This window comes from Enhydra lutris, unplaced genomic scaffold, assembly GCF_002288905.1.
Source record: "Enhydra lutris kenyoni isolate GAN:26980312 unplaced genomic scaffold, ASM228890v2 scaffoldscaffold9, whole genome shotgun sequence".
NCBI classification, from domain to species: Eukaryota; Metazoa; Chordata; class Mammalia; order Carnivora; family Mustelidae; genus Enhydra; species Enhydra lutris.
This window is the reverse complement of record NW_019154093.1, coordinates 50635172-50660759: the sequence shown is the minus strand read 5'-3', so window position 1 is coordinate 50660759 and position 25588 is coordinate 50635172. Positions and strand designations below refer to the sequence as shown.

The 25588-nt window shown below is 36.5% G+C and overlaps 1 protein-coding gene across 1 annotated transcript in view; it reads left to right on the top strand.

The window, feature by feature from the left end:
• Positions 1-2033: 2033 nt before the first annotated feature.
• The window catches only part of LOC111143226 (tubulin tyrosine ligase like 7), a 142636-nt gene continuing 119081 nt past the window's right edge, over positions 2034-25588 (top strand). Inside the window, exon 1 of the mRNA XM_022496801.1 lies at positions 2034-2135. The gene's annotated coding sequence lies outside the window, so the exon portion shown is untranslated. The remainder of the gene's footprint in view (positions 2136-25588) is intronic.

The following is a 25588-nucleotide window of genomic DNA, read 5'->3' as shown; positions in this document are numbered from 1 at the left end:
ATGGGGTAACCATTAAATTTTATTCCTTATTTCTCAAAAAGTTTCCTTAACATGATGTGAGAGTTATTAATGGCCTATTTCTTTAAATCCTGGTAAAGTATCTGAGGACCCATGACATTAAGTCCATTTAAAAACTCTCGCTCCTTTTTGGGAAGAATAATAGCACAAAGCTTAATGTAGAATAATAGTTTAAGGGTAGTATAATGCACAATATAGTATAAATGATGATGTAAAAATGATTAATAAAAAGGTAGTGAATTCCTCCTAACCCTCATGTGATGCTAACCATGAGGTTTTTTTTTTTTTAATTTTTAAAAAAATTAACCTGATGTTTCCAGGTTAATTCTGGGTGCAATACAGCCCCCTTTTTTAGATCCCTACTTCTAACCTCAGGGTGACATGCACCTTAGATATTTAAATGTCCTTTTCTCCACCATGAAACCTCGTTTTCATAAAGGAAGGATAAATAAACTCACATTCAAGGGCCAATCTTGGATATGGTAAGGGTTAGTGTATGTTTCCTGGAGCATTCTAGTGGAAAGACACTAGTCAAAAACTCCAGATTGCAATGTTTGTTCTGCCACTCATTAACTATGAGATATGAACCCAGCACAACAAACTTTCTGACCCAAGTCTATTTTAAAAATAGCAATGATCTCACCAGTTTTACAGGAGTTTTTAGAATAAATGAAGGATTAAAACTGGAAACACTCAGTGTGGTCCATAGCATTGCTCAATTTATGTTAAAAAATTATGTTAACTCAAAAATGGACAAAACCTTAATTCAGAGTGAATGGCTTTTAATTAAAAAAAATCCTTAATTCAGAGTAAATGGTTTTTAACAGTGGAAGGGCTTTTAACAGGTATTTGGAGAGTCTTTACCCCCCCCCACCTTTAAATTATATTTTAAAGGTAGTTGTCAAGTCTTCTTTTTTTTTTCTTTCTATAAGGAAAACTATACACTTGTCTCCACCTTCACCATGGTCTGAAATGAACCTGCTTGAGCCTGGTTGTGAAAGGGGCAGGGACCACGTGAGTGCTTTCACAAAAGTGTAAGGGATGTCATGGCAGGAACTTCTCTTTCCAGTTCTATAAAAGTTCATTTCATATAAGGGTATGATTTCCTCCTCACTCCCAAGACACTAATCTTTAAAATGGTGGAAAGTGAACCTGAAGTATTTTTGAATTTGTTTAATCTTTTATGGAACTGTTAAAAGGGTTTCCTAAATGTACATTTTCCAACTGTAGTGGTTCAACATTTGTGGAGCAGTAACTCTGTGAGTCAAGACTGCCCCTTACTTTCCTGTATCTACCAAGCACCTATAGGATGGGGGCTCATTTAATTTTATTTTCTACCTCCCAGGCTGGGCTCAGATACCTCTTAATTCTTTGCTCCACAAAGATGCTTAAGTAAAAGATCTAAGGAGCCCCTTCAAGGACCCAGATGTCCCTCTCTGTTTTGTGGCAAGACGTCTAGAGTAAGATATGCCCCAGAAACTGGCGCCATCGGGCCCCACTCTGGAGCAGGAGGAGGTGGCACGAAGGCAGGGCTCGGCCAGCGCCCTTTCGCATCTCCCCAGGAGGGGACACCGCCCAGGCGCACCCGTTGCTAGGTCCTCTGTTTGCGGCTTTCTAAAGGAGTCCTGAGCGGAACCAAGGCGGACCCGGAGGGGGGTGCCCGGAAAAGAGAAGGGATTGTGTTCAGTCAGCAGTCAGGGAGAACGGCTGCTCCTCTGTGGGTCGCTTCTGCCCCCAAGCCCTCCCGGCGCTGCTGGGAGGCGGAGGATTCCCCTCGTTCTTGGTTCCTCCCAACCGTCGCCGGTCCTCGTCGCCCTCCACGTCCGCCCCGCTCCGCACGTCGCGCACCCCCGGTCGCAGCCCGCGAATGGTCTGGCCCGTCGGTAGCCGCCACCCCCTTCGGCAGCGACAGCTGCTCCAGCTGCTCCGGGTGGAGCGCCGGAGCCCCGAGCGGTGGCTGCTTCGGGCGGCAGGCGGGCGGAGCGGAGCACCGGACCACCAGCGCAGGCTGCCCGGCCCGGGGGGCAACCGCCCGCGGGAAACCGGGAAGCGGAGGGGCCGCGGAGGGACCGCCTGCAGCGGGGAGGAGAGGACGGGGCTGGGCTTTCCTCACCTCGGTGAGTACCTGCTGCCCCGATCCTCCCCGACCCCCTTTCACTGTCCCCACCGCCCCGAGGTCTTGGCCCCCACCAGGGACGGTCACAGCCCTAGGGACACTGGCTCTCGCAGGAGCGGCGGAACCGGGAACTGCTACTGTTAGGACTAATGATTCAGCACCATTCGTGCCCCGAGAGAGATTTGGGCAGAATGGGGGAGGGGGTGTGTGGGGCGAGGTCAGTCGCTGCGCTGTCACCTCCGTGTCTAGGCTTCTGAGGTACCACCCGGTCGGGTGGGGTCGGGTCGGGTGAACAAGGAGGCTCCCTGCTGGCTTGTTCCGTAATTCCGTCTTTTTCCCAGAGCGTGGTACAAACCTCTGTGAGTGTGCCGTGCAATCTCTAAAGTGTGTCAGATTAAAAAGTGTCTTTTTCCCACATGCGAGTGAAGTATGGGGCCCTTGTCTATACCTGTCAGTTTCTTCACTTCTTGCTCCCTTGGATACCTAATTGAAGCCATCGTCCGCTCCGTTTTTGATTGCATAGCATTCCCCTGCTAATGTGTGAAACAGATGCGGCGTCCAAGTTGTCTTGTTCAGAGTGGGTTTGCTTGGTCTTGGCAGAGGAGAAGATGTAAGGGAGGTAGGAAATAATACTTTCAGAGTCTAGACACTTACTTTTAGATGTATTATTTTATTAAATCATCACAACTACCCAGAACCAAAGGTGGAAAGTGAGGAGCCTGGAAGTTAAATTACATGCTCAAGGTCACAGCACAGGAATTTGAATACAAGTCTCCCTGACTCCAAAGCCCATGGATCTTCCCCTGTGTTACAGAGCTGTGTGTCCCAAATCTAAGCGAACATACAGATGACCCATTAGATATTAAACAAAATTAATTTTCCGTAAGAGTGATCTCAATTAGGAACAACCTGTAAACTTACTGTATATGGAATTATTGTTCTTTTAGTAAGAAAGGGCTTTGAATTATGTGGGAAAAAACCCCATTTTCTTAGAAAACATATGCCAAAAAATATCCAGACAACATTGCAAAGGGAGAGCTAGGTCTAGCAGATGTTTAAAGCGTTTTTGGCAGTGATATATGATGACTGCTCAAATGTTGGAAAAATCAATTAGGAAAGTAAAATAAAACAAAACACCTGGAAATATTTTTCTTTTTTAAAACTTAATGGAAACATTTGCAAACGAATGGTTACCTAGTTCATGGGGTGTGTGACTGAACTGTTTTTGTGGGGTGTGTCATCCCCTGATAGGGTGACTGATAAACTCAGACTGATAATGTTATTTGATTCATTTCTACTGTGATTTGGCATAGTAGGTGATAACTTCATTTTGCAGACTAAGGAACTGAAATAGAAGGTTCAAGATCACATGGCTAGTAAGTGATGGAATCTGGACAAACACTGACTTACAAAAAATATGTGATTTGTAGCAAAACGTAGTTCTGATACAGGGAAACTGCATTGATTTGTTTTTGCTCTGCCCTTCAGAGTCAACAATTATATTGACCTGTGTACTCCTTCTGAAAAAATAATGGATGCTGGGTTTTTCTTTGTCTGTTGTTTGGCCATTGGATATGCTTTCATTTATGATTTATATATTCTCCCTTAAGATGTGAAACTCTTCTTAATGTCTCCGGAGGCAGGTTGCTATAGTATAAATGCTCATTATTTCTAAGTACTGGAATAGTACTTGATGGCAGAGAGGAACATAATCATCTTAGTTTGTCATTTCTAAAGTATTGAACTATTTACATTGAAGAATTATTAATGAGGATATCGAGAGACTAAAGCCCATTGCCTAAATAAGGCCATAAAATGGAGGCATAAATTTATATATGTTGTTCACACAAGACTGTAAGAGAAGTAGTATCATGTGATGACTCAAATTTGATTTCTTGGAGGTCATTTCTTTTTGTTGATTATGTGGTTGTTGACTATATCCTGAACCTCAGTGAGGCATCTTGCAGTCCAATCTGTTTAACTATAAGGAGGATGGCAGAATTGGTATGAGTAAATAAGCAAAACTACGATCCCACTGCTATTTAAAAAAAAAAAGAAAGAAAGAAAGTGCATGTCCTAGTGATGGTCAGCAGGAACATTTTTCTTTTTTTAAATTTTATTTATTTATTTGACAGAGAGAGAGAGATCACAAGTAGGCAGAGAGGCAGGTAGAGAGAGAGGAGAAAGCAGGCTCCCTGCTGAGCAGAGAGCTAGATGCGGGGCTTGATCCCAGGACCCTGAGACCATGACCTGAGCTGAAGGCAGAGGCTTAACCCACTGAGCCACCCAGGCGCCCCAGCAGGAACATTTTAAAATAGAGGCAACACATTTTATTTAGAAAACACCACCAAGGGACGCCTGGGTGGCTCAGTTGGTTAAGCGGCTGCCTTCAGCTCAGGTCATGATCCCAGCGTCCTGGGATCGAGTCCCACATCGGGCTCCTTGCTCAGCAGGGAGCCTGCTTCTCCCTCTGCCTCTGCCTGCCACTCTGTCTGCCTGTGCTCATGCTCTCTCTCTCTCTCTAACAAATAAATAAATAAAATCTTTAAAAAAAAAAAAAAAGAAAACACCACCAAGTATGAATATAATACCAACCTGACTTTAGCACTGCATCTTTTCTCACTCTTCTCTCTTTCTATATAATGTATGTATTTGTTGAATCATTACTGTCTGCAGACCTTTCAAATTCTTGACTTCGAGGAACTTAAAGTCTAGCTGGGGAGGTATTTACTTACACATTGAATAATTAACAAAATAATTAGAATTGGCCTAATACCAGGGAAAGGTGGTGCTATAAATGCTATATGAACCGTCAAAGAAGGAGAAATCATAGAGGCTGATTTCATAAGAGAATCAGGAAACTTCATGGATGGAAGTGAAGTAAATTACTCTGCCAGATGGGAAGGATTTGCATAGGAAAGACAAAGCCAGACAAGGAAGTTCAGCTAAGTGCTCATATACTGTTTGAATGCACAGTGATAAATTGTGAAGAACCTTGCATATCAGGCACTGAACTCTGCTCCTCTCTGGTAGTCATAGATAGTGAGCTAGCAGTTTAGGTTACTAAGCAGGCCAAGTTTCTCTTTGGCTGGTCTTACTCACATTCTCCATATTCCTTGTTCCAAGTGCCCTTCCAGAAAATGCTTTAGTTCCTGGGTACTGATATGAAGAGGATTAATTGTCAACTGAACCCAGAAAGAGTTTTCTACATAAGTAACATTTTTCCTCTTTCAAAGAAACTTGCCCTTTTAAAAGCGTTCCCTTTCCATTTTAGAATTATGAACAATTTAGAAACTATAAGAATATAAAAAGGAAAAAAAATCACCATACTTGTACTTAAGACAGGCACTATTAATATTTTGATATGATTTTGATATTTTCTTCCACTCTTTTCTGTGCATGGTTTTAATCATGATATTTATATATAACTTTAAAAAATATTTTAACTTTAAATTTTGTAACATTAAATTTCACTTAATTACAACTGGAAAGTGAACTTTTAAAATATCTACGTAATTTTCCATTAGGTAGATGTACGATATTTCTTAACCATTTCTCAGCATTGCTACATTTTTGATGATAATAACTAACACTGTGGTGAACATCTTTGTTCATAAACTTTTTTCTATATTTTAGAAGTTGTTTCTTACTACAGTGCCTCAGAAATGAAATTTCTGGGTTAAAATATGAAATCTTAGTTCAATTTTTAAAAAAAATTGAATTATAATTGACATATAACATCAGTTTCAGGTGTAACATAATGATTTGATATTTACATATATTGCAGATGATCACCACACTAAGTCTAATAAATATCCATCACACAGTTACATTTTTTTAAAAATGATGTGTAGTTTGACTATTTTATGCAACTTTTGAAACTCCACTAGATTCTGCATGTTCTTTGGATATCACAAATTAACTATAAGATACTGGCATATTGTTAATTAACTAAAACTCACTCCTATTTGTGGGTCCTCAGATTATACTTTTTCAGGCACTCTCCTCTTTTGATTAGAAAAACTATTTTAGTCATGGCTACTGGGCAAAACAGATGAAAGGGATTAAGAGGTACAGACTTCCAGTTATAAAATAAATAAGCCATGCGGATGAAAAGGACAACATAGAGAATATAGTCTGTAATATTATAATGACTTTGTATGGTGATAGATGATATATCTACTTATTTGGTGCAATGGTGAGCATTGCATAATGTATAGCATTATCAAATCACTTTGTTTTACACCTGAAACTAATGTAATATTGTATGTCAACTGTACTTCAATTAAAAGAAAAATTCATGAGCAGTGGAAGAAAAGCAGGCAGTTGGGGCCTGAGGAGAGAAGATTTAAATGAAGCGGGAGAGCATGTTTGGTGAGTTGGCAAGAGTTTATAGTCCGTGAAGGGAATATATGATGAACTACCTTCTGGTTTTAGCATTGTCTTTGTGGGCCTCAATTTCCTTCCCTCCATCCTCCCTTCAAGTATCTACCCCCACCCTTATGTCTTTCAAACTTCAACTTCTTCTGTCCTCCTGTATCAGTATCCTGGCAATGTAAAGCATGTAAACTTACTCTTGCACTCTAAATTTAGAGAATCCACGTAGGTGAGGGTGGGAATTTCAGACCTCCTTTCAGTTCTCAGCAGAAGCCCTGGTTACAAGGTACAAGAGAGTGTGGTGGACATCGACGACTTCTGCCCCCTCTGCCTTGTACATTGCTAGAGACAACCTCTGAGAACAGTGGCATTTGGGAGACACAGAACATTCCCAGCATTTCCCCTGAGCATTCAGACGCTTCCTTCCCCTTGTTTCCAGTAACCCTCTACCTTCCCCTTGTTTCCAGTAATCCTCCACTAAAGGAAATTCCCTAGAAGGAGGAGAGAGACTATGCCTCCCTTACTCCCCCAGTTGTGACCACTGACACTACCTCCTTTGCTTTAGCCTGGTCTCTTATTCCTCTGAACAGTCTCTCACCTGTGCTTCCTCTGGGTCCTACCCCCATCCTACTTGGAATATCAGAAGCCATTGAGGCAGGGAGGCCATTAAGGGTCACTGGGGACCATTGGAAGTAGAATCACTGGGATATGAACGTGCCTTGAGGGCATAAGTATGGAGCATATGCAGGTTTTTATAATGCACTATTAGTCTTGGGAGACCTGAAAGGAAATGAAAACTGAAGCATCAACTTTACAAATCCAAGATAGCATCCCCCTTCTTAGGACCTGACAGATGATTTCTGGTGGAAGTTGGACATTGAGGGAGAATTTGTCCTGTGTGTAGTTGAGACATGTTATTTAAAACAATTTCCTTAAGCTCTTAGAAAGTGGCAAATTTATTTCCATTCCTCTTAGGTATTATCTGTCAAAGTTGAACTGGGCTTAGCCACAGTTTCCCTAGGGTTAACTTAAAGTAAAACAACTTAAATTTAAATATGCTTGCCTATTTTTTTCCACTACCCTTATTTCTGTTAATTCCCATTTAACATTATTTGTTTACACACTCCCACCATAGTATACATAGTAGTTGACAAAGCCAAAGTGTTGGGACTGTTTGGGCTCTGGGGCGGTGAGTGATAAAACAGTTTTACTCCTTTTTCCTTTACTTTTTCTTGCAAGTGACTGGTTGACCTATGTTCCTTTGACTCCTTTGAAGGTTTGGAGTTAGGTGGTCAAGTGACCACTGGGTATTCTCCGAGGCTGACCCAGAGGTCTGAGAACTCCTTCCCTTTGAAATTGATGGTATTCTTGGTTCGCTGGGTACATTGAACCATCCATGTTGTTGGATTTTTTTTTTTAAATTGTGTTGTGGCTCCCGAGTTTCCAAACTTCTATGTTATTTTGTTCTTCTGCTTAGCCATGTGAAATGGAACATTATGTTTGACAAAGGATTATTTCAAACATTTCTATCTCTTTTACCCACTACTTTGCAATGTCTGGCCTGTGTCACATCTAATTCAATAAGATGGCATTAGCTTATTTTTACACAAATTCTCCTTTCTCCTCCATTAGTGTATTTTTGTGAAATGGACTTTTTAAAGTAAATTGAACATTTGTAGATTTGGAAGATGGATCAGCAATAATCCAGGCAACAGCTTCAAGATTATTTTGAGGCTTTTTGTTAGATTAGAATTTTAGAGCTGCTTAAGTATGCCTCTCTTTTAAGGTAGTACCATGGTTCTTTTGTAAGAGAAGTGATCTCACTTAAAACTTTTTTGTGTAAAATCTACTTTAATTGATGTGGTCTTAATACTCGGTTTGATGGGTTTTATGATATGGATGACCATATGTGTGGAGTATTAGAAGTTAGAAACTATGGATTTAATTTGAATCATTATGTTTAATGGGAAAATTTTCATGTGTAGTTTTGTCATTATTATTTAAACTATTTTTTCAAGGTACTTAAAATCTGTAACCATGTGTGATACTCATAGTGATTGCTTAAAAAATCAGGACAATAATTTTAGCACACAACTTGGTTTATATTTAGAATCAGTCAGTCTGCAGTTACCCAACAAATATATGCTAGCTACTTTATGGAGAGGAATGATAGAAATTGGACACTTTCTATAATCAGCTCAATTTACATGAAACCAGATGGGGGCATTTTTATTTAGCTTTAGGTTTGATCACATGCAAGATGATAACATTTAGTTACTTCGTATGTCTCAATCTAGAATACTAAATATTGTTTCTTAATTTCAACAATGTAAAAAAATCAAGTGAGAAAGAGAGAAAAAAAAGGTGTAATTTGTATGCCCAAACATAGTACAATTAAAAATTGATCTACAGTTGCCCCTTTAGATACTAATTTTGATAATAGATGCTCATATTTACTATTATATATTAAAAAAAGAATGACTTTTATTCATTTAATTGATAGTTTTAATAGTTTTACTTCTTTTAGGATATTTGAGGAAAAAATAACTTGTCAAATTCATTGAATATTCATTCATTCATCCATTCATTCATTTTTTCATTCCTTTATATTTTTTAAGTAGGCTACATACTCTGTGTGGAGTCCAATGCAGGGTTTGAACTCATGACACTGAGATCCAGACCTGAGCTGAGATCAAGAGTTGGAAGCTTAACCGACTAAGCCACCCTGGTGCCCCCACTGAATACTTTTTAAAATCTCTGACATCTACATTTAGTCCACATCAGCATCCCCCTTGGTCAACACACACATTTCAACCCATTATTTTTGGAAAATCAAAACAAGTTATTTTTGCAACTTGTTACAAAAATTAAAGGAAAGTAGACATCTTAAATATTAAGGAAAGTTTGAAAGAGGGGTGATCAGTGCTTCTTAAAAATCAGGTGGACTGTAAGTGTGTGGAAAAGCTTTTTCACTTGTCGAAAATCAGTGCCAAATGAGTATTTCAGGAAGAAAGAAAAGTTTACTGCTCCATATGTGAGGGGGCTGTCATTTCAGAATAGGAGGCATTTTCTCTTTTTTAAAAATTTATCTTGGGCATAGAATATGTGATAGCTATTTTCATCCTCAACTAAGGAATTAAAAGTTAAATGTGTACCTCGTTGGTTATAGTATAGCATATTTACTTCAATAATGTACTTAAGAGTATATCTGTGGATTTTATTTTTAGAATCTATAAGGAACCAGAATAAATATAAATATGAAGTAAGATTCCTAAAGTATAGCTCCTTTTATTTTTTTTTAAAGATTTTATTTATTTGTCAGAGAGAGAGAGAGAGAGAGAGAACAAGCAGGGGAAACAGGGGGAGTGGCAGACAGAAGGAGAAACAGGCTCCTGACTGAGCAAGGAGCCTGATGAAGGACTGGATACCAGGACCCTGGGATTATGACTGGGACCAAAGGCAGCAGCTTAACTGACTGAGCCACACAGGCATCCCTAAAGTGTAGCTTCTATTGGGAATAAAATTAAGCAGATAGACTTAGCAATATCCATGTTTAATATATATTTAGATCTCTAGATAAAATTACCTAATGATCCAGTAGTTTTCCTCCCTTTGATATAACTGAACATATTATGGTATTATGAAATTGATTATCATGCTTTCTAGAAGAAAAAGGTAGTAACTTTTTCTTTCAGAATAAAATGAAAATATTGTGACTTATGTATTTATCTGGGTGATTTCTGACATTTTTTAGGGATTCCACAAATGCAACTTTTTCTTCCACTTAATATTTAGTATTATTTTTATATAATTTTTATTGTTATAAAAAACATATAACATAAAATTTACCGTGTTAACCATTTTTAAGTACAGTTGGTAGTGCTAAATATAATTACATTGTTGTGAAACAGAGCTTCAGAACTTTCTCATCTTAAAAATCTAAAATTTTATACTCGTTAAATAACCTTCATTTCCCCCTCCCCAAGCCCCTGGTTTTTATGAATTTTTTTCTTTTTTAATGAATTTTACTACTTTAGATACTTAATATAAATGAAATCATACGGTATTTGTCTTTTTGTGATTGATTTATTTCACTTAATGTAATGCCTTAAAGGTTCATCCATTTTGTAGTATATGTGAGGATCACCCTCTCTTTTATTTTTTGATTTTTTATTTTTTTAAAAGATTTTATTTATTTATTTGACAGAGATCACAAGTGGGCAGAGAGGCAGGCAGAGAGAGAGAGAGGGGAAGCAGGCTCCCTGCTGAGCAGAGATCCCGATGCGGGGCTGGATTCCAGGACCCTGAGACTATGACCTGAGCCGAAGGCAGAGGCTTAACCCACTGAGCCACCCAGGCGCCCCTGCCCTCTCTTTTAAAGCTTAATAATATTCCATTGTATATGTAGACCACATTTTGTTTATACATTCATCTGTCAGTGGATAGTTGGGGTTGCTTTCACCTTTTTGTCACTGAAAATAGTGCTGCTATGAACATAATTGTACAAATATCTCCCTGAGGCCCTGCTTTCAATTCTTTTATATGTATACCCAGAAGTAGATTACTGGATCACAGGGTTGTTCTATTTTTTTTTTTTTTTTAAGATTTTTTATTTTATTTATTTGACAGAGAGAGATCACGAGTAGACAGAGAGGCAGGCAGAGAGAGAGAGGGAAGCAGGCTCCCCGCTGAGCAGAGAGCCCGATGCGGGACTCGATCCCAGGACCCTGAGATCATGACCTGAGCCGAAGGCAGCGGCTTAACCCACTGAGCCACCCAGGCGCCCAGGGTTGTTCTATTTTTAATTTTTTGGAAAACTTTCATACTGTTTTCCATAGTGCTGGCACTATTTTACATTCCCAACAGTGTGTAAGGATTCTAATTTTTCCACACACACACCAGCACTGGTTATTGATTAATTAATTGGTTAATTGTTGTATTGTAGTCATCCTAATGGGTATGAGGTGGATATCTCATTGTGATTTTGATTTGCATTGCTCTAATGATTAGTGCTATTGAGCATCTTTTCATGTGCCTGTCAGCTGTTTGTATATCATCTTTGGAGAAATGTCTACTTAGGTTCTTTCTCCATTTTTTTAAATTTGGTTATTGGATTTTTGTTGGTTTATTTGTTTTTGAGTTGTTGGAGTTCTTTCTATATTCTGGATATTAACCCCTTATCAGATATATGATTTTCTCCTACTCCATAGGTTGCCTTTGAACTCTATTGATTGTGTCCTTTGATGTACAAAAAAAAATTGTTTAATATAGTCCCATTTTTCTTTTTTTTTGCTTTTGTTGCCTATGTAGCATTGATTACTTTTAGCATTTTAAAAATGTATTCACAGAATTGTTACAAATTGCTGTTTACTAATTCTTTCCTACCTTATTCTTTAAAGCATACATGATTATTTTTGAGATTGTGGAATTATGATGACTAGTGTAATTATTCAACAAATTAAACTGAATTTTTAAAGAAATTTTTTTTGAGGAGTCACTTTTTAAAATGTCCAGTGTAAGAATTTAGTTGCTGTAATTTAAGCATATGTTAATAGGAATTGTGTTAAACCTGTACATCAATTTAGGGAGACTTATTTACTATGTTCATTCTTCCAATCTGTAAACACGGAATGTCTTCAGGATTTAGGTCTTCTTTGATTTCTTTAATTAGCAATTTATAATTTTCATTATACAGATATTACCCATGTTTTGTTAGAATTTTTTTTTTTACAGATCTTACCCATTTATTTGTCAGGAGAGAGAGAATAAGAGAGAACATGAGTGAGCACAAGTAAGGGACCAGCACGCAGAGGGAGAAGCAGTCTTCCTGCTGAGCAAGAAGCCTAGATGCCTAACTCTGTTCCAGGCCCCTGGGATCAGGACCTGAGCCAAAGACAGATGCTTAATCAACTGAGCCACCCAGGAGTCCCTTTGTTAGAATTAACCTAATTATTTCATTTTTTTTGAAGTAACTATAAATGACATTCATTTTAATTTGTTTCCATTTGTTTGTTGTCAATACATAAAAATGCAGTTGGTTTCCATGTATTGATCTTGTATCCTGAAACCGTACTGAAGGTACATTTTGGATCTAGGATTGTAGATCCTTTGAGAATTTTTTTTTTATCATCTGCAAACCAAGACTTTCTTTCTTTTCAGTCTGTTAAAATTAAAGTACATCTTTAATTGTTTTTCTTGCCTTATTGCATGTGCTAGAAAATCTAGTATTGCCAAATAAAAATGGTGAGAGTAGACATCCCTGCCTTGTTCCTGATCTTAAAGGAAAATTATTCGGTCTTTTATATTAAGCATGATGTTGACTGTAGGCTTTTTGTAGATGTTCTTTATTAGGTTGAGAAGATTCCCCTTCTGATTCTAGTGTACTGATACTTTTTATCATGAATGGAAGTTGAATTACATCAGATTTATTTTTGCATTAATTGTTGTGAACGTATGACTTTTTCCTTATCCTCTTGATATGGTGGAGTACACTGATTAATTTTTGAATATTGAATTAACCTTGCACACATGGATTAAATCCTTTTTGGTCATATAAACACATCACACACACACACACACACACTCACACACACATAATGTTGCATTTGATTTGCTAAAATTTTATTAAAGGTTTTTGCATTTAAGTTCATGAGGGATAATGGTTGTAGTTTCCTTTCTGTTGTTCTTTCTTTATTTGGGTCTGCTTATTAGAATACTACCAGCCTCATGTGGTACTAAGAAACTACAATTCATTGAATTTGGGTGTTGTTTTAAATCCAAATATCCATAATTACCTGAGCAGGCTATTAAAATACTTCTTTTTCCACTACATATCTCTGTGCCGCCAAATTTTTTCATGTACTTCCAACAAAAACAATTTCTCAGAATATATGCAGAAGTGGATATGAGAATCTGCTCTTTGAAGCAAGATGTTAAAGAGATTTTAAAAAGTACAAAGCACTTGGGGCCCCTGGGTGGCTCAATCTTTAAGTGTCTGCCTTTAGCTCAGGTCATGATCCTTGGATCGAGCCCCACATTGGGCTCCCTGCTCAGCTGGAAGCCTGCTTCTCCCACTCTCTCTTGCCTCTGCTTGTGTTCTCTCTTTCTCTCTGTGTCTGTCTCTGTCAAATAAAAAAATCTTAAAAAAAAAAAAAGTACAAAGCACCACTCATTTCTTTCTTTCTTTTTTTTTTGAAAAACATATAGTTATTTAAAAATAAAATGTTTTTTGGGGCGCCTGGGTGGCTCAGTGAGGTAAGCCTCTGCCTTTGGCTCATGTCATGGTTTCAGGGTCCTGGGATTGAGCCCTGCATTGGGCTCTCTGCTCAGCAGGGAGCCTGCTTCCTCCTCTCTCTCTGCCTGCCTCTCTGCCTGCTTGTGATCTCTGTCAAATAAATAAATAAAATCTTTAAAAAAAAGTTTTTATTGATACACAAATGGTTTTCAACATATATCAATTTTAGTTTCTAGTAGGGTAAATATTAGTAGATATAACCTACAAAAACTAAAAGTCAAAAAAATGTACAGAGTGTAAAGAGTTCCAATACCAAAAAAATTAGACTCTACTAAGACAACCAAGACAAGGAGAAAAGTAAAGCCAAAGGCATGGGCATGTGCCTCTCACACTGGCATTGGTTTTACCAAGTTGTTCCATGTGTTTGTTTTCCTTTTTCTCCACTAAGACTTATAACACTAAAGATGCTTTTTCCTCCACAATGACTCACCAATATATATTCCTTTCCCCAAGGGTAAATATGATAAAATGACCAATAGAACTTTACAATGCAATCTTTATGAAATGAAATCCCTCAAAATTTTCTGCATTCTAACTTTAATAAATCCACATATAAAATTATAATGTTAATTCTGTGATTGCTTATGCAAGGAAGAAGTAATTTAAAGGGTTTTGTCAAGAATCGACTCAAAGATAGTATAGGAGATATTTGAATTATTGTCTTTGATTTTGATTATTATAAATGGTTTTTCTTTTGTACTTTTCCCTCATACTTTATTGAATATAATTTATTTATTGTATAATGTATAATTTGGAGAGTTTTTGCAAGATTTTGCAAAATAGCATTTGAAGATACATAGTTCATAATAGGATGAACATATGAGATTTTTGAATCTGAGAATATCAATGAAGAATAAAACAAGATGAAAGGAGCTAGGAGAAACATTAGCTCATAGAATCCATGTTTGAAATCCTGTATGTGTATTAGAGCTGGGCACACACTTAATTTTGAGTTTTCTAACTTCCATGCAAAGAGGAAAACATGAAAAATGTGATGATTGAAAAGCTCATCCATGAGAAAAACAAACCAGTTGCCCAAGAGGAACAAAGCTGTTCCTGTCTAGAATCCAGAATGAAATTTTTCCTATAGTTTCCTTAAAAGTGGATTCAGTATAGTGTAATACAGTTTCCTCAACACTCTTACACCTAAAGTTAGCAGGATTCATTGGGCCATTTTTCATAATGTCCTTCATCTAGGCCCATGATGTGGCTCTGTGTCTTTGAGGGGAAATAACCTCTTGAGATCTGATTATTTTCTTCTCTAACCTGAGAATACCATCTATCTTGGTAAAGACTGTATGTGCTCAATAAATAATTATTCTTTTTCTTAAAGCAGTTCTGTTAGGGTGGCTGTGGTGTGGGCCCCGTACATAGTCTCTGATAAGCTGGCTTCATTCAGGAATGGACATTATAGTGTCTCAAAGAATGAAAGTTCTGCATATCTTTTAGGAATTCCTTCAGGCATATTATTTTGAGGGGCAATGCATTTGAGGCTTTATTCCCTCAAATTAATTTGTTTTCAGTCAAGTAAAGAATCCCATGATTTGAGAGTCTGCTGGGTTGAGTGACAGGGTCTTATCAAATTTCTATTACCTAACTAGAAGGCTGTTGCAGGTCTGCACTAAAGGAATGACCCTAGGCTAGTTTTAAAACTTCCTCCAAAGTTAGTTTTGCACCACAGAAGTGGGTGTTGGAGGTCCCAAACTTATGACGTGGAATGTGGCTTCAAATGTTTATTTAAGGTGGCACAGTCTTCTTTATAAATAAAAGACGTGGAACTACCACTTCCACCTTTCTTGTAGAGGAACATAATTTTTTTTCTTCAGACCAAAATATTTTTTCTAGAGTGTTTTTTGAACCATTAGTCAAGTCTCTATAGAGGGAGACTAAAAACCAGATTGTTGGGGTCTGGTAAATTCTCACTTAGTAAAAGTTGAATTAGGCCCTAGATTATTTTGAACACAGCAATAAAATTAATTTGTAGTAATTTTGCAAACATTCCGGAAGGTTCGTTTTCTTCCTTAGTAGTCTTTTAAAGTCAACTATCAAAACAATGTAAATCAGTGTTTGATTTTTTAAAATCTTTTGAGTCCTTATTAGAGTAGAATTTTCTTTCATTAGTAATCTCTTGAGAATGCCTTAAGCAAGCCCTACAGTTCCTATCCATTTTCCACTTCATTAAAAGCCTTCTGGGGTGACCCATGAGGACTAACTCAGATTTCACTGTGGTTGTCTGCAGTGGCTAGAGCACACTCCCTTCTCTCTGCTTCAGTGAAAAGCCCAGATCTTTCTTGTCCAGACTAATTTAGTAGGTTCAGAGTCAATTAGGTACTTTTAATATGTGTTGAACTAATGAATGAATTAGGATCAAGTTTATATCCTAGCTCCCATAACTGTTTTGAAATTATAGGCAACTAATTTGATAATAACATAGCCAAATATTTTTCACATGAGAAATTTCCATTTTTATCACTGCCAGATTAGAATGTCCAGGTTTTAATAGAGGCTCATTTGTTTATAATATATACATAATATAATTCTACTAATTATATAATTATTAGATATTAATAATGACTAATATATAGTATTATATGTTATAATAAAATAAATTTTAGTTCTCATTTACTTCACCTTCTACAAATATGAAAACACCTCTTGCTTTATTGGAATGCTTTCTGGTATACTTTTGATTTAAACTGATCCTTAAAAAATGAGTTATAAAATGAATTAGAAAAGCCAATTATAAAAATATTGAAAGAGTAAAGATTAGATTTATACCACCTATTTATTAATATTGCTTTCATGGTTGGATTTGTAGATTCTCATAGGAAAGTTGTTTGATTTTTGACAAAGAGCATTTCTTCTCTATCATCTATAAGATCTCCAGTATGCCGTTTTAAAGAGTGATTAAGGAGAGCAACCTTTCCTTTCTTTTCTTTTTTCTCATTTATTTTCTTCTTTTCCTTTCTCTTTCTTTTCTTCTTTTTTTTTTTTTTTTTTTTTTTTTTTTATTTTTTTTTTTTTTAGTTCACTAGGCAGAGAGGCAGGCAGAGAGAGAGGAGGAAGCAGGCTCCCTGCTGAGCAGAGAGCCCGATGCGGGGCTCGATCCCAGGACTCTGAGATCATGACCTGAGCCGAAGGCAGCGGCTTAACCCACTGAGCCACCCAGGCGCCCCTCTTTCTTTTCTTCTTTTCCCTTTCCTTCCTTCCTTCCTTCCTTGCTTCCTTCCTTCCTTCCTTCACTTATCTGTCTCATTTGAGTTTTGGATATGGTTCTGGTTTAGGGTCCCTTGGTTGGGTTGCATTCTTTAATTTGTGGGTTCTTAGCTGAGGAGTCAGCTAAATGGAATGGGAAGCTGAGAAAGGAGAGCTGCTTTGGTTCATATAGCCCTCCTGGGCATATTTGTAACTCAATCTCCCTTTCTGACTGGTGTCTGCATCATTTTTTATCCTGATGGCCCACTTAAGCAGTTGCCTCAGACTCCGTAATAGATAAAGGGTTATTTTAACTCTATGATGTTTAGGTATGTAGTTGGTAGGTGAGATAAATAGTATATAAAATTTAATGCACTGAAATGAAGAAAATAAGAAATTCATTGTTTTGTTATAGGCTAACTAGAGGGAGTTACATTTAAAGTAAGAACTTTAATATTTAGCATAGTATAGGTGAAATAGTCACATAACTCTTGTTATGGAAAACAAGCTTTCCTTGTTAAGGAAAACAAGCAATTCATTGTTTTGTTATAGGCTGTCTAGAGGGAGTTATGTTTAAAAGTGTAAACTTAAGTATTTAGCATAGTATAGGTGAAATAGTCACATAACTCTTTTTATTGGAATTAGATGACTAAGGAAAACATTGTTGTATCGTAAAAACATGCCTAAGTTGTCCAGTCTTGGGACCATGGTATGGCTTTGGAAATTATTAATTGTACCTTCCCCTACCTCTTTTTCTGGTCCCAAAGTACCACATTTGAGTTAAGATTCAAATGTAGCAAGTTCTGAGTAATGTCTACATAGAGTCCTTCTGTCTGTGCTCCAAGAGGAAATACTTGGCTTGTGACCAGTTCTTTACCCTCTTTGGGCATCACCAGAGCAGCCTGTTTCTTCCTAAGATGAATCTGCGATGCTGTCTACCAGTCAGCTCCAACCATGGCTGGCTGTTGACTCTAATAGATGGGCCCATAATGTTATGTGAAGCTGCATAATGTAGAAGGTCGTAGAGCCATTTAATTGGGGCCAAAAATTTGAAACAAAGAAATGGTATGTGGTTTTCTTTTTTACATTTTAGGATTGTACAAATTTGTAACTATAAAATTTGAAGGTTAACTTTGCAGAAAGACTGGCATTTTTCAGACTTTGCAGAAAGACTGAATTTTTCACGTGGATTACTGAAATAGATTTTTATGGAGCATGCTCTCTGGCTTTCTTCCAATTTTAATTTTCATTTCTGTCCTATTATAACTTTAACTTTCTTCTAATGTTAAATAAATTTTAGTTCTAGTTTATATAAATTTATATGGTTTTTTTTCTGTAGCTACTTGGAACTTACTCAATATAGTGGATGATATCTGTTAAGTCTTAATTATTCAGATTATTATGATAATATTTGACTTTTGCCTGGCCAGGAATATAAGATAGTAAACTCATATGTTTTTATATTTGTATATTTATAATTATATATGTGTATATATAATATTTATTTTTAAAGTACCTACTTGAACGATTAAATAGTCCCAATATTTCAAAGACTTAAGATGCCTTTATTTAGATGAATATAGATGATAAAAACTTTGATGGAATTAAGAATTTAAGATCAAGAGAATAGATTTTTTTGTTCCCTTTGGATTTGCATTTTAGCAAATTTTTTTCCTATTATCATTCATAAAATGGAAACAAATCACAACTTATTTAGCACATTTTATTTGGTAAGTACTCAATAAATTTATTTAATTTAATAGCAAGTATAGCAATAGGAATTGGAGAAGGTGATTTAATATTAGGATAAGATAAGAGAGTAGGCTGGTTAAAAAAAAAAAAAAGAGTAGGCTGGTAAAAACAATGTAAACTAATCCAACAGACCTAATTTCAAAGTTTGTCTTCTTTCTTGTTTGATATAGGCTTTGGCAGAGAAAACTATCATCTAGACTAGGTGTGGATAAGCCAGATGTTAAAGTAACTCTAGTGCTAATTTGTGATTATTCAGGAAGATAGAAGATATGATTCATTCTTAATTTATATTTTGTATCATCAGAATTTCATGAATAAAATAATAGAGACCTGCTGTCCCTAATTGTTAAAAAAAAAAAAAACTAAGCTATGCTATGTATCAGGCTCTGTGTTTTTTCATATTTCTGAGAATGAGAGACACTGCCCTTTTTAAATCAAATACTTTAAAAATATGATACAGTGTGGTTGGTACTGTTAACAGTAGTTAACAACTGTTAATTCTGCCTAGGAGATAGAAGAAAAGGAGGGGACAACTAAGCTGTGGTTTGAATGCTGGGTAGCAAATGAAGACATTCTAGAATTAAACATAAGTGTACACAATTCAGAAGATGAATAACAAGGGTACCTGGCTGGTTCAGTAATGGAGCGTGTGGCTCTTGATCTAGGGCTTATGAGTTTGAGCCCCACATTGGGTGTAGAGATTACTTAAAAATAAAATCTTAAAAAAAATTAAAAAAGAAAATGAATAGTGTTTTCAGGATTGTCTTTTTATTCTATGATTTTATCCCAACTAGAATAACTTTTAAACATATTTGGCTGCAACTCATGGTGAGAAATATGATTCACTACTTGCCATATTACACATTACACACACACACACACACACACACACACACACACACACAGAAATAAAAATTTAAGACTCAGTACTTACAGTTAATACTTTTTCTGTTACATGCAATATAGTCTGGCACAGTTCCATTTTTATCTATTCTATTATTTAATTTAAAAATGCTATTGAATCTCACTGAATTGATTTCATGACCTTCTGTGGGTCAAGGTTTGTTTTTGAAAGCTAAACAAAAACAAAATCCTGTACCAGAGCTCAGAATTCATAAGGAGACCCCTTTGATACCACTGTGCAGATTTGCAAAGCAACAGTTGATTTTTTTCTCAGCAGAATTTGAAGATTGTAAGAAATAGACTGATAGCCTTAGGATATTTACAATTCAGAAGGCAACATAGTATAGTGCGAAGGTTTTGAGAGTTGAACAGATCTAGGTCTTTGGCAAGTTACTGTATCTCTCCGAGTCTCAGTTTTCTGTTTTGTAAAATAGAATTAATAATACAGTCTCTGAGGACTGTGGAGGCGGAGAAAAATCAAGGCCATCCCACGTCAGGTTTAGCCTACGGCAGGTTTAGCCTTAGCATAGGTACAGCCATCTTAGCTCTGGCAGCCATCTCAGACCTGTGTGCCCAAGGGCTGAACTTTCCCCTACTTTGCTTTAGTTCCAGGAAGCCTCACCCTACTTTAGTTCTAAGGACCCCCACCCTACTTTAGGAAGCCCCATCCTACTTTAGTTCTAAGGACCCCCACCCTACTTTAGTTCCAGGAAGCCCCACCCTGCTTTGGTTCCAGAGACCCCCCCACCCTGCTTTAGTAACAGGAACCCATACCCCTGCCTTAACTAAGCTCAGGGTCCAAGTCCCTACTCACTGTGTAGGGTATGCTTGGACCCAAGCTTAAGCTTGTCGAATAAACCCTCGTGTGATTGCATCGGTGTTGGCTCCTTGGTGGTCTCTCCGCCGCGAAAACTCGGGCACAAAAAGGACTAAATAAAATAACATATCTATTTAAACAGCAGTTCTCAAACTTGGCTCTATATTTAAATTACATGCAAGCATTAACAAATTTTTGTGCCCGGGCTGCATTCCAAACCAATTAAATTGGAATGTTTGGGGCTTGGACCCATCCATCAGTATTTGTTTTTTTTTTTTTTTCTTTTGAGACTTAATGTTTCCTGAATAGCAACTCTCCATATGCCCTTCCCTTCATGTCTTAGCAGCCACCATTTCACCTGTGTTTCCATTTGTTTGGCTTTTTTAAATACCTTATAAAGATGGTACCATGCAATGTTTGTCCTTAGGTGACTGGTTTATTTCAGCTAACATAATGTCCTCAGAGTTCATTTGTATTGTCATATATGAGCAAGATTTCTTTCTTTCTTAAAGCTGAATAATATTCCATCTATATGTATACACCACATTCTTTTATCCACTCACTCATCCACTGATGGACCTTTAGGTTGTTTCCACATCTTGGCTTTTGTGAATCATGCTGCAGTGAACATGGGAGTGCAAATACCTCTTTGTTGTAACCCTGATTTATTATATGACTTTGATTTAAATTATTTTAGATATATACTCAGAAGTGGGATTGCTGGGACATAGGGTAATTCTCTTTTTAACTTTCTGAGGAGTCTCCATACTGTTTTTCACAGTGGTTGTACCATTGTATATACCAATGACATCATGCAAGAATTCCAACTTTTCTTCATCCTCACCAACAGTGGCTATCTTTTGTCTGTTTTTTATATAGCCGTTTCAATAGGTATGAGGTGATAATCTCTTTGTGGCTTTCATTTTCATTTCTCTAATAATTAGTGATGTTGAACATCTTTTCGTACACCTGTTAGCCATTTGCATGTCTTCCTTGGAGAAATGTCTATTCAAGTCCTTTGCTTGCTTGCTTATTTATTTATTTATATTTAAATTTTAGTGTACATACACTGTATTGGTTTCTGAAGTAGAATTCAGTGATTCATCACAACACCCAGTGCTCATGACAATTGCCATTTTTATTTTTTTTGCTATTGAGTTGAAGGAGTTTCTTATATATTTGTATAATAGCCCATTTTAGATATATGGTTTGCAAATATTTTCTCTCATTCTGTAGGTTGTCTTTTCACTTTTTTAAAATGTTTCATTTGCTGTGCAGAAGCTTTTTAGTTTGATGTAATCTCACTTGTCTATCTTTGCTTTTGTTGCCTGTGCTTTTTGTGTCATATCCAAGAAATTATTGCAAAGACCATTGTCATGAAGCATTTCCTCTCTGTTTTCTTTTAGGAATTTTACAGTCTTACATTTAAGTCTTTAATCCATTTTGAGTTTTTTTTTTTTTAAAGATTTTATTTATTCAACAGAGAGAGAGAGATCACAAGTAGGCAGAGAGGCAGGAAAGGAGGAAGCAGGCTCCCCGCCATGCAGAGAGCCTGTTGTGGGGCTCCATCCCAGGACTCTGAGGCCACGGCCTGAGCTGACGGCAGAGGCTTAACCCACTGAGCCACCCAGGAGCCCCTTGAGTTGATTTTTCATGTATTGTGTAAGATCAGGGTCCAGTTTCATTCTTTTGCATGTGGATATCCAGTTTTCCCAACACCATTTGTTGAAGAGACTATCCTTTCTCCTCACTTATTCTTGGAATCCTTGTTGGAGATAAGTTTACTGTATTTACATGGTTTTATTTCTGGATTTTCTATTTTTCATTGGTCTGTATGTCTGTCTATATGCCAATATCTTACTGTTTTAATTACTATAACTTTGTAATGTATTTTGAAATCAGTAAGTGTGATGCTTTCAGCTTTGTTGTTCTTAAAATTGTTTTGTTTTCTTGGGGTCTTTTATAATTTCATGTGTATTTTAAGGTTGTTTTTCCTATTTCTGTAAAAAGTGCCTTTGGGATTTTGATAAGGATTACACTGAATCTATAAATCATTTTGGGTAGTATGGACATTTTAACAGTATTAATTGTTCCATTCTATAAACATGGGATGTCTTTCCATTTATTTGTCTATTTTAAGTTCTTTCATCAATGTTTTGTAGTTTGCAGTCTTTCACATCCTTAGTTAAGTTTATTCCCAAGTATTTTACAGGCATTGATATTTTTTAAAGCTCCTCTGGTGCAGTCTATGTTGAAATGCCTAATCATAAAGGCTGTAGTGCAATGTGTGGAATGGTAGGTGTTTGGATCATGTCTGGTTTCCTTGGTTAATATCAACAATTATGATTTTTTATAAAGATTTTATTTATTTATTTGACAGAGAGAGAGACAACAAGAGAGGAAACACAAGCAGGGGAAGTGGGAGAGGGAGAAGCAGGCTTCCCACTGAGCAGGGAGCCTGATGCGGGGCTTGATCCCAGGACCCTGATGTTTAACGACTGAGCCATCCAGGAACCCCAACAATTATGATTTTAAATCACTAACTTTTTTGTGGTGCTTACTGTGTTTTAGGCAATGTGATCAACACTTTTCATATCATGTAGAAAACACTGTGCTTTGTTTTTGTTATTGTTCTGTCAAATAACAAAATACCACATGGCTAACTTAAAAAGGGAGAGCACTTGCTTATTAGGGAGGAAATGGCTACTTTTATCATCAGGAGCTCAGTTACCCAGGTAATTATTTCAATGAGTTATGGAGTTAGCTTTCATTGAACTGCCTCAATAATATAGACTGAATACTTTAAAGTCATTTTAAATTACAGTGTAAACTTTACACAATGACTTGCAGGGCAGGTGTAACAGATTAATTTGTTATAGATAAATACCTCCAATATGTAACAATATGTAACAATCCTAATTTTAACAGAAGTATATTGATACTATGTAGTAGATGATATCTGATATATATTTTCTAGATTTCCCAAAGGAGTGAATGTTAACCTATAAATGCTTCTTCCATGTTATCATTCACTTTACACCAAAATCCGTTAGGCTTAATGTCATGATGATAAGAACATTTTTCATGTTTGTTAACAAGGTCTGTATTTTCCATTTTATAAAGTAGGTATATTTAGGAATCTGCTGGTATGTTTCTTGTTACTGTTTTGATTTTGGTCTTAGAAAGTATATTTATTATATTTATTTTGCAATGTAATTTTCTATAGTAACTGGTTTAAAAAGAACATCTAAATTACTGATTTATTTCAAATATATAATTTATTCATTTTCTTTGCATTTAAATAAAAATTTTCTCATTTTTTTTTTTTTTAAGATTTTCTTTATTTATTTGACAGGCAGAGATCACAAGTAGGCAGAGAGGCAGGGAGAGACTTTAACCCACTGAGCCACCCAGGCGCCCTTAAAATTTACTCATTTTTATAATCTTTAGTTTGCTTCTTGGTTTTCAATAAGCCTTTATAATGGTGACTAAGAAAGCATTTTTAAAAAACTGTACTTGTAAACCACCTCCCCCCAAAAGGAAGCATTCTTTTTTCATGGGTGTATGTGTTTTTTATGTTTTGCACATCTTCAAATAACAACAGACCATTTCTTCTGTCCAGTAAATAGATTTATTTATTTATTTAAAAGATTTTATTTATTTATTTGACAGAGATCACAAGTAAGCAGAGAGGCAGACAGAGAGAGAGGGGGAAGCAGGCTCCCTGCTGAGCAGAGAGCTTGATGGGGGGTAGGGAGGGCTCAATCCTAGAACCCTGGGATCATGACCTGAGCTGAAGGCAAAGGCTTTAACCCATTGAGCCACCCAGGGGCCCCAGTAAATAGATTTATAAATTGCTATATCAACTTTGCTTAGATGAAATACATGCTTATCTTATTATTCTAATTTTTTCCTTTGCACATTTTCTTTTGCCCTATTATTAAATTAATAATAAATTATATTGTTTAATAATATTTAATTTACTATTTAGTAATAAGTTAAATTTGTGGGATGCCTATAGCCTTAAACTTAAATGGGTTAATAGATGTAAAGTTCTTAGAGTAGTGCCTGGTGCTTATTAAGCATTTAGTACATGTTATTCATGGTTCAGTGCCAGTGACTTACAAAAATGCTAACAAAAAAGTGTACTATGGTAGATCCAAATATTTGCAAAGGAAATTAAAGAACTTAGGTTTTGTGACTAAGAATAAAAGTTGCTATTCCTGCTTGTCAATGCACTTGAAAATGAAATGCTTGGTAAACCAACAGGCATTATATACTCAAAGTTAAAATTAGGTATTTAATGTTGAAGTGTCTGATTCTGGGAGGGGAAATTAACTTTTTGAGACTTTACAAATAATTTAGTTTAAAAAGCTTTGCTATTAAGAATATTAAGAAACTTGGGAGTGCCTGGGTGTCTCAGTGGGTTAAGCCTCTGCCTTAGGCTCCGTTCATGGTCTTGGGGTCCTGGGATTGAGCCCCGCATCAGGCTCTCTTCTCAGCAGGGAGCCTGCTCCCCCCCTCCCCCGCCTGCCTTGCTGCCTACTTGTGATCTCTGTCAAATAAACAAATAAAATCTTTAAAAAAAAAGAGTATTAAGAAAATTGAAGAATTTTAAGCCTAAAGAAGTGCTTAATCCTTTACATTGTTAGCCTTTGTAGACTCAAGATTAAATTCACTCAAAAGCAATAGAACAGTTTGGAGATAAAATATTAATAGAGAGTGAAAAAACATTTTCTGAATGTAGGTTTTGAATGAAGGATTGTTTCTAAGGCATTAGAATATGGTAAAACCCAAGCTAGGAATAATTGACTTGGATTGGATTCTAGAATTTGTGAGAAGTAGCTGAACTATTGAGTTGAGTTTTACAAAGACTGACATGTGTTGTCAATGTGATTATCTGCCTTGTCGTCTTTTTCTGCTGTCATCATTCTCAAAATCTCCTTTGACATTGTGGAACTGTAAGGATCTCTTGTGATTGAAAATTGAAAATTGAAATATAGAATGTGTCACACAGATAGGTTTTTAGGACAGCATTGTTAGAGGCCATGTGATTTACTTAGGATTAATGACTAAGTATATTGCGTAGAGGCTAATGAAATTTTACTTTCCCATG